This window comes from Capricornis sumatraensis, chromosome 2 (genome assembly GCF_032405125.1).
Source record: "Capricornis sumatraensis isolate serow.1 chromosome 2, serow.2, whole genome shotgun sequence".
Classification (NCBI taxonomy): Eukaryota; Metazoa; Chordata; class Mammalia; order Artiodactyla; family Bovidae; genus Capricornis; species Capricornis sumatraensis.
In genome coordinates this window covers 37,197,254-37,207,443 of record NC_091070.1, presented here as the reverse complement: position 1 = coordinate 37,207,443, position 10,190 = coordinate 37,197,254, and positions in this window count along the sequence as shown.

Here is a 10,190-nt window from a genome sequence, read left to right as displayed (position 1 = left end):
ATACATGACCACTGGAAAAACCATAGCCTTGACTAGACGGACCTTTGTTGGCAAACTAATATATCTGCTTTTTAATATGCTATCTAGGAAGCAACAGAACTGGACATGGAACAACAGACTGGTTCCAAATAGGAAAAGGAGTACGTCAAGGCTGTATATTGTCACCCTGCTTATTTAACTTATATGTAGACTACATCATGAGAAATGCTGAGCTGGAAGAAGCACAAGCTGGAATCAAGATTGCCAGGAGAAATATCAATAACCTCAGATATGGAGATGACACCACCCTTATGGCAGAAAGTGAAGAGGAACTAAAAAGCCTCTTGATGAAAGTGAAAGAGGAGAGTGAAAAAGTTGACTTAAAGCTCAACATTGAGAAAACTAAGATCACGGCATCTGGTCCCGTCACTTCATGGGAAATAGATGAGTAAACAGTGGAAACAGTGGCTCAGTTTATTTTTTGGGGCTCCAAAATCAGTGCAGATGGTGACTGCAGCCATGAAATTAAAAGACGCTTACTTCTTGGAAGGAAAGTTATGACATATATACACGACTATGTATAAACTAGGTAACTAATGAGAACCTACTGTATAGCATGAGGAACTCTGCTCAGTGCTCTGTGGTGACCTAAATGAGGAGGAAATCTAAGAAAGAGGGGATATATCTACACATATGACTGATTCACTTTGCTGGAGAGCAAGAAACTAACATAACATTGTAAAGCCACTATACTCCAATAAAAGTTAAAGACAAAAAAAGATCAAGAAGAGATTTTGGAAGTCACTAAGCGTGTTTAGTCGTTTCAATTTCATACATGGATTGACCCCTTCTGTGAAAGGGGGATGAATTGCATACATGGTCTCCCACCTCACATCCTCTCTTCCTGGCTTTTATAGTACTCTTTATATTTGTTAACAATCTCTTCAGGAACATTAACATTCTCTTCAGTGACAGTCCAGCAGTTTTTACTGGTCTGCGTTTATGTGGATTTGGGGTTCACTGAAAGTCCTCTATATGCTTCTTTGTTCCTTTTTTCCCCTTAAATTTGTCCATTAAATGCCAGGATATCACCAAGTAGTTTTTTGAGAGACGCTCATGGGCATTATGTTTCCTGATTTTTTTGTATGTTTAGAAAAGTCCATTTTGCCTATGTACAGGACTGACAACTTATTTGGGTAAGCCACTCTTTGGTTGCGTTACTTTAGTCATTGTTCCTATTTTTTGTCATTGAATTCTTAGTCAGTTTGTCTCCTGCAAATAATTTGATATTGTTTGCCTGAATGTTTGAAGAAGTCTTACTTTTGAATTTCAATAGGTTAAGTTTAAGTCATGATCTATCTCAGTACTTAATGTTTACATGGTGAGGTTTTCTGAAACAGTGCGTTTTTTAATTGTGCAAATTCCTTCTCCTTTGTGTCAGGGGTATTCTGTTGAATATTTTTTGTTTAATTGGATGGGTTTACTATTTCTGGGACATCGTTTATGATTATATTATGCTTCAAACCTTTGCTCTGTTAGTAATTCAAAATTTTTTTTAGCAATCTCTACTCTGTTCCTTGCTGCTTTTACTTTTATTAATTTTGTAATTATGTTGTTTGGTCCTCCTTTCAGCTCATTCTGCTTTTTTTCTTTTATCACAGTGTATTTGAGCTCTTGTTTTATTTAACTCATGTTCTTAAAATGACTTGAGGTCAAAAGCATTAGTACTCAACTCCCTTGTTTCTAGGATTCTCCTAAATTAGGACCTTTATCATGTTTATGCTATTTTCCTTTCTTTGAATGTTGGAAAAGCAAGTGTTTGTTAAATCACTTTGCAATTTTTTTTTCATCCTGCTCACATTTTATCTAGAGTGTCTACATTCTATTTGCTTTGAATCAAGATTCTTTTTCCTCTATAAACTTCAGAACCCAGTTAGTTCTACTTGGTTTTCCTCTCCATATCATGGTTTGAGGGCTGGAAATTTTGTGTCTGCACACTTTTCTGTCTGTGACTTGAAGTTGATGATAGTGGGTAGAGAAGATAGACATCAACTGAAGCAATTCTCAGCCTTAGAATGCTTGAGTTCTGCTTTTCTGAAATACCAGCTTTCTTTCACCCAGTTGGAGGTTGTATTCTCTTCTTGGGGGTGTTAGGAGGAACACATTTCCTGAAGATTAATATGTGGTCTTCAAGTCAGAGGGATGCCTGATCACGATGTTTACTTTTGAGGCTTTCCTGTGCAGTCCTTTGACTGAGTCTGGAGAAACACAAAGAAAGTGTGTAGAAAGTGTGTAGTAGCATAAACCTGGGAATGAAAGCTAATTGAATAACAGCATCATTACTTGAAAGATACTAGTACCAAGCATTGAACCCAAATTCACAAAATGAAAATTTACATATAGTATTTATAATCTGGGTTGCCCACTGTTGAAAAGCTTTTCCTATTTGGGAGAAGCCCTAAGATCAGTTCCCATGGTGCAGTGGTAAAGAATTTGTGTGCAATGCAGGAGACATGGTTCAACCTCTGGGTTGGGAAGATCTCTTGGAGAAGGAAATGGCAACCCACTCCAGTATTCTTGCCTGGAGAATCCCATGGAGAGAGGAGCCTGGAGGGCTATAGTCCATGGGGTTTCAGAGCCAGACACAACGGAGTACACACACACACATACACAGTAAGATCATAATAGGGAAAACAACCCCTCCACTCTGGAGGCCCAAAAGGCAATTATCCCCCCAACGAACAAAGACAAGATCAAGCACAGCCAATCAAATGCTGCCACGTGGACTGTATATCTTGAGAGGAAGACAACACAGCTTGGGTCAGTTAGGAATGCCTCCTGGTGGCTGTGCAGGGAGGAGAGTCTGGAAGGGCAAAGTGCATGTCCAGTGACAATGGAACCCAGCACAAGGATGGTAGGTACCCAGTGGTGCAGGTGCCAGTCTTGGGGCACCAAATTCCCTGTCAGTAAGTGGCATGTCCTGAGCAGCCTGGTGCTATGGTGAGTATCTGGTCCATTTCTGCTTTTTTTGTTTGTTTGTTTCTACGTGTCACCAGATACCCAGTCAATTCCATTTCCACTTAAGGAATTGAAGTCAGTTTTTGTTATTTATAATCAGAACCTTGACAAGTATGAAATATTTTGGGTTCAGGATTCAAAAATCAAGTGAGAAGAACTGGGTACTTGGCAATCCATGTGAAAAAGACCTAGGAATTTTTTTTAAAAGACTTAAAAAAATATTTAATTTTATTTGATTTTTGGCTGAGCTGGGTCTTCATTGGTGCACACCGGCTTTCGATAGTGAGCGAGGTCTACTCTTTGTTGCAATTTGTAGGTTTCTCATTGAGGTGGCTTCTCTTGTTGCAGAGCACAGGCTCTAGGCAAACAGGCTTCAGTATTTGCGGCTCTTGGGCTCCAGGGGTGGGCTCAGTAGTTGTGGCACACGGGATTTAGTTGCTCTGGAGCATGTGGAATCTTCCTGGACCATGCATTGAACCTGCGTCCGCTGCATTGGCAGGTGGATTCTTAACAACTGGAACACCAGGGATGTCCAAAACTCACGCATTATCGTGCACCATGATATAACGAGTTTTAATAATAGAGTGGTGTGCCTGCCAGAGGCTACAGTGGGCAGGACAAACAAGGTCAGAGGCGTGCTTCCTCATCCTTCTGCTCTTGTTAGCTACAACTAGTGTATTTTCCTGTTTTAAGCATTTTATTTTAATGCAGATAGGGACAAATTAAAATATGCCCAGTAGGAGAGTGATTAGGAAGGTGATAAGTCTTTATATGAAGAAATGGAGAAAATTTTTTAGAAAAGCCACAAGGAAGACAGTCTATGATTCTGTTAAATTATGTTACCACTGAGATAACTGTATAAAAATGTAATGGTACAAAGACAGATGAAATATGTCTTTGAAAATAAAACAACATCCCCTCCACACAGATATTGATCTGAGGAGATATTACAAAACGTGAGAGAAAATGGGAGATGAAACTTTTCAGATGAGGCTATGAGATGAGACAACATGAGGAATGTGTGTTGTTTGAACAACTAACTTCTATCACTAGCAGAGTGAGCCTGGAGGAACCATTTCCTGGGTTCCAAACAGTTTTCTTTTGGGGCCCTTGTTCATGGAATGCAAATATCTTCCTCCCAGGAAATGTTCCTAAATAACTAAATAGCTGGAGTCCAGAGGCTCCGAATAATTCACCTTTACCGTCATAAAAGAAATACAAGATCTAAATTTACTGAAATTATACTGAAAAAGGTATACGACTATATACTATCATATTCTCATGTTGCCTTCTGGTTTCTAGCATGTTCAAGTGAGTAATAAGCCCCAAATCTTGTTCTTTCCTTGTAACTTCATAATAAATCTAAGGCCACTTCCATCATCAGAGTGTCCCTGAGGAAAATGTTGATTATTGTTATTACTTTTAAACTTGTGTTGCTCTAAGCCACTAAATTTGTTTTAATTTTTTTTTCCCCACTGTGAGGCATGTGGGATCTTAGTTCCCTGACCAGAAACTAAACCATGCCCCATGCAATGGAAGCACGGAGTCTTAAAGACTGGACTGCCGGAGAAGACCTAATGTTGATTATTTTGAATTAACTGTTTTAAATAAGAAATGATAAATGTACCTTAGATATACATGTATTACTTGCATATTTCTTCTTTTATGTGAAATGTAAGAATTGAGTTAATTGAAGTTAGTTTACACTTGCAAGAAATAAAAATCTCTGAAGGTAATTAAACTCTTTGGCTAGCTCATATATGAACTGGTTCTACCACTCTCAGGATCCTGAGTAGATCAAGAATGGAGAAAAGCTGTGGGGAAACGAAGGCCTCCTCACCTTCACTCTCCTTGGCAAAGCATAGAGGACCAAGGCTTTTCCAGGGAAAACACAGTCTAGGGATTCAATACCCTCAGAATTTAGAGAGTCAAACAAGAGCTTCATTCAGGCTTGTGAGGGCTGCTACAAGCAATTTGCTGTGAGGATCCTTCTGACTACTGAGCATGCATATTAACCAGCTTAACTTTTGTTTCTTGCTTTTACAGTTATGGAAATGATCTGAGTTAAGCGATCTCCTCTTCTCCTTGTCCTGTCTTGTGACGGGTATTTTGGCAAAGTCTGATTAAGGCTTAAAGAACAATCTGTACCAACAGAACAGATGGGGAAGCGTGGCGAGATGGTGGCTTGGCTTAGTTTTCTCTCTCCTGCACCTGAGGACAGTGGCAAGCAGGTGGTAAAGGATGATTAGACTGAATTGAGCTAAAAGAAGTGAAACTAACTGACCCATAATATCAAAACCACAGACAAACAAGGGATACTTGGTAGGTAGCCAAACAATTAAATTAATAGATAAAGCAATGTTTTGGCAGGGAGAGAAGCTGGAAGTATATTTTTTCTTGATCTTCATATTATAGTTTGACCCATCGTATAATAATTTATTAAGACACAAGGGAACAGAAGAAGGACACTTTAAAGAAAGCCGAAAAGAACAGCATATTTTTTACTCCTATTGTCGTATTAGGTTTGTTGCTTAGGAGAAATTGTCAACAATTCCAAAATAAAAAAAATCACAGGACAGTTAAATTTACATTTACCTGAAACAAAGGAAAAAATTAAGGACTTTATTCCATTTCTCCTCACTAAAATTTAATTCTCTCTCTTTAAAAAAATTCTCATATGGAGGGCAATAGAAATGACATACTATTTTTTATTTGTTTAAACAATTTCCAAAATGCTGTTAGACATGAACTGCCGTTATTACATCTAGTATAGCAAAAGGAAAGAATGCAAAAAGATAAAAGTAGACATTAAAGAATTAGAAAACAGAAAAATGGCAATACTTGTAAATAAATCCAAAACCCAACAAAACTGATAATTAATTACATTAAAAAATTATTTATTTATTTGGCTGTGCTGGGTTGCTGGGTCTTAGTTGCGGCATGAGGGATCTAATTCCCTGACCAGGGATCAAACCTTGGCCCTGAGTCTTAGTCACTGGACCACTAGGGAAGTCCCTTTTTAACTATATTTTTTAAATGGAGAAAGTATACATACTAAAAATAGAAACTGAAAGTTAGTTAAAAACCACAGACAGACATAAGGGATGAAAAGCCTTCTAAAAGCTGGTTTTGCTCAGCTGTATGAAAATACATTTTTTAAATGAAGAAAATAGATTATTTCCTAGTAAAATATTAATTGCCAAGTTGTCCTCAGAAGAGATAACAATCAAAACATAGCAATTACTATGAAAGAAATGTGAAAAGTTGTCAAATTTCCTACTCAAAATAAACAAATAAATAATACCCTACTCACAAGTGATTTTACTAGTAAATTCTACCAACTTTTAAATAACAAATAACATCAAACATCCTTGAGTATGTAGAAAAGACGAAAATCTTCCAGATTCTCATCATGAAGCCAAACTAAAACTGATACCAAAACCTGACAAAGGTAACATGAAATAAAAATCACAGACTAAAAGCACTCATGAGTATCAATTCTAAGACTCCAAAGAATGTATTAGCAAATGGATTCAACAACACATTAAGAAGAATAGCTTAACTTAGCAAAGCATGATTCATATAAGACATGCAAAGATGCTTCCATCCGAAAAAATATGTATCTACATAATTCACCCTATTAGCATTAAAAAGAGAAAAATCATATGGCCATCTTCATAAATTATTTTAGAAAGCATTTTTAAAATTTCAACAATTCTTGATTAAAATACTTAGTAAAATAGGAATAATCATGTTATATCATTCATATATATATCCCAACCAGAAAGACTATGCTGTATAGGGATATACTAGAATGTCTACCCTCACCATTATAACTATCATCAGTCTGGAGGTAATAGCCTGCATAATTAGACAACAAAAATAAATAAGAGGAACAAAAATTGAATCACAAAGATAGAATTAAGATTAATCCCTATTAATAGATAATATGATTACATGTCTGAAAAACTCAAGAAAGAAAATCACTTGAAATTAGGAACAAAGTAATGGACATGAATTTGAGCAATCTCCAGGAGATAGTGATGGACAGGGATACCGAAGTCCACGAGGTTGCAAAATCAGATGCGACTTAGCGAATGAACACAATATTATTAGCCTTCCTATTAGGAAATCTATATGAAATTGCCAATATTAACTTTTTTAGACTCATAAATGTGACAATACCACATGGCCTAACCTAATACACACAAATAGCAACCACTGAGAAAACATAATGGATAAGAAGCCATTTACAATGATCACACAAAAAAATACTTTGGTACAGCATAAAATAAAGAAATGTTCACAATCCAAACAAAGAAAACTTAAAAATTTCTTTAAAGAACACAAAATCAAACTTGAGTGGAAAAACACATCCTTTTCTAAGATAGGAGGCTTCAGTGTTAATAAGATGTCTGCTTCATCCAGATTAATTTAGAATATTAACACAATCTCAATGAAAAAACCAAAAGAAAAAAATTTTAAGTAGAAAAACTGATTTTAAAGTTCTTACTGGAAAAAAAAAAAGCCAAGGATCTTACATTAAAAAAGAATAATGAAAGAAGGCCATCCTAACAAGATAGCATAACATTATAAAACTGCAGTAATCTAAACAGTGTGTGCTTTGTGAATGAAGTCAATGGAATAGATTCCAGAATACAGAAGTAGACTTATATGTGAAGACTTTTGGCATGATGAGTAATATTTTAATTAAATAGGGAAAGGATTGATTTTGCAATTAAAAACTCTTAGACTCTCTTGCAGAAGAAACCACTAGAACTATTTTCTTATCTTTCCAAGTACTTCATACTCCCAAACCCCCTTCACCATAGATTACATTCTATATATACAGGTCTGCATTTTGGTTTTCACTTAACCGTGTAGGCTGAGGATTGTTTTATACCTGTACATCCAGGACTGCCTTATCTTATCATTTTTTAAATCTTTAAGCTACACACCATTCCAATTTATGGAGGTACCATCATTTATTTAACCAATCCCAATCAATGAACATTTACACTGATGCTAATCTTTTGCTGTCACTAGCATTTCTGCAGTGAATTACTTCATATGTAGCTCATTTTGCACATATGAGGACATTTGAAGGATGCATTTGTAGAAGCAGAATTGCTGAGTAAAAGGAGATGGGCATTTTAATTTTGATGTGTGTGTGTGCTCACTCATGTATAACTCTTTGTGACCCCATGATCTGTAGGCTGTCAGGTTCCAGTTAAGGATATTGGAGTGGGTTGCCATTTCCTACTCCAGGGGATCTTACCAATGCATGGATTAAACCCACATCTCTTGCTTGGCAGATGGATTTTTCACCACTGCACCACCTGGGAAGCAGTCATCACCAAATTGCCCACCAAAGAGGTTGTCCCTATTCATGTTAACACTGGCAAATATTTGAGAATATCTGTTTCCTAGGACGGAGGAGCCTGGTAGGCTGCAGTCCATGGGGCCGCTAGGAGTCAGACATGACTGAGTGACTTCACTTTCACTTTTCACTTTCCTGCATTGGAGAGGTGCCGGGGTCCAGCCCCGGTGGATCCAGGGAATTCGAAGGGTGGATGGCGTTGGCGTGGAAAGACTTGTTTATTTATTAATATAAGATTAGATTAAGAAACTATAGTGTAGTAGGAAGATTAAGTGGAGGAAGAGGGCTGAATAGCTTGGTTTACGCGGAAGACCAATAAAATTCCAGACAAGGAATTTGCACCATCTACGTTGGGCCACCGGCGCCCGCTTGAATATCTAAGGGTGCCTCGCCTTAGGCTCCCTTTCACGCGGGTCTTAATAACCAGGGCAAATAAGTAGACCTGGCGAGCCTCCGCGCCCCAGATGGAAATTCAGCCTGAAATTAAAGTAAAGAGCAGAGAGAGGGAAAGGGAGAGAAAATGAGAGAGAGAGAGACACGGGGGGAGCCAGATTCCCAAGAAACCAGGCCGAGACTAGTCCGAGAAACTGGTCCGAGAATCTGGTCCCAACCTTTATTGTTCAGAAGGCCTTTTATACTTTTGATAAAACATGGAGATCAATGGGTAACACAAAGTTATGCAGCGTTAGCAGTCCAGACTCTTATCAAAACCAGGCTTTTTTCTCTGCATACCTAATTGTATACACAAGTCTTAGGTAATTTACATCATCTTCCAGCCAAAAGGGCCAATTAACATTTTACAGCCTTTTTTCTGATAAGGGTTTGTCAACCACAAGACTTATTTGTGTTGATCTTCCCAAGGTCTGGTGCCACTCTCAGAAAGCACTAAATAAAGTTACATTCTTACACAGCAAGGATACAGCAACTTATAACAAGTAGAGGGAGTACAGTGATTTACAGCAAAAGAGAAGCAATTAACTCAAAAGTCTAGTGTTGCTAACATCAAAAACTACTATGTATCTTTTTCTACATCCTGCTTACATTAACATCCTTCCAGGTGCCTAAAAGATAAAGAATATGGAGGCCTGGCAGCAATCCTTGAGTCAACAGTGAAAACCCTCTACCAATATAATTTTTAACTCTTTAGAAAAGGCTCTGTATCTTTAAGATGCTTTTAAGCTTTGTGCCTCCCGCGGTTGGGGGGCTGTAAGCAATTCACAAGCTGCAAGAGGTCTGGGGAACCTGTTAGGCAGGCTAGAGAGCTATCAGGGGGGTTTAACTGAAACATCCCTTTCAAATGCAGAAGACTAAAACCCTGAATTGACTTTTTTCCAGAGAATATCAGAAAAGTGGAAAAGCAGAGCACAAAAGCCGGCAGATTTTTGTTGGGGTACATGCTTAGGAATTTCCAGAGGGGTCCCTGAAGTCTGAGCACGCCTTGCGTATGTCAGCTTCCTTCCTCGTGACCTTGTCACAGGCGGGATTCCTCACACTGGCTCCCGGCAGAGAGGGAAATGGCAACCCACTCCAGTGTTCTTGCCTGGAGAATCCCAGGGACGGGGGAGCCTGGTGGGCTGCCGTCTATGGGGTTGCAGAGTCGGACACGACTGAAGCAATTTACCAGCAGCAGCAGCAGCAGACCTAAGCAAGAGAGCATGCTATCAAGCTTTTTGAACGTTGTCAACCTTACAGGAGAAAAGTAGGATCTCATACTTTTAATTTAGATTCTTCTCACTGGGTGATTTAAAATGTCAACTTTATCACAGACTAAATTTATCTATTTGATGCCTTTCTGGGCTTTTTAGTTTATTCT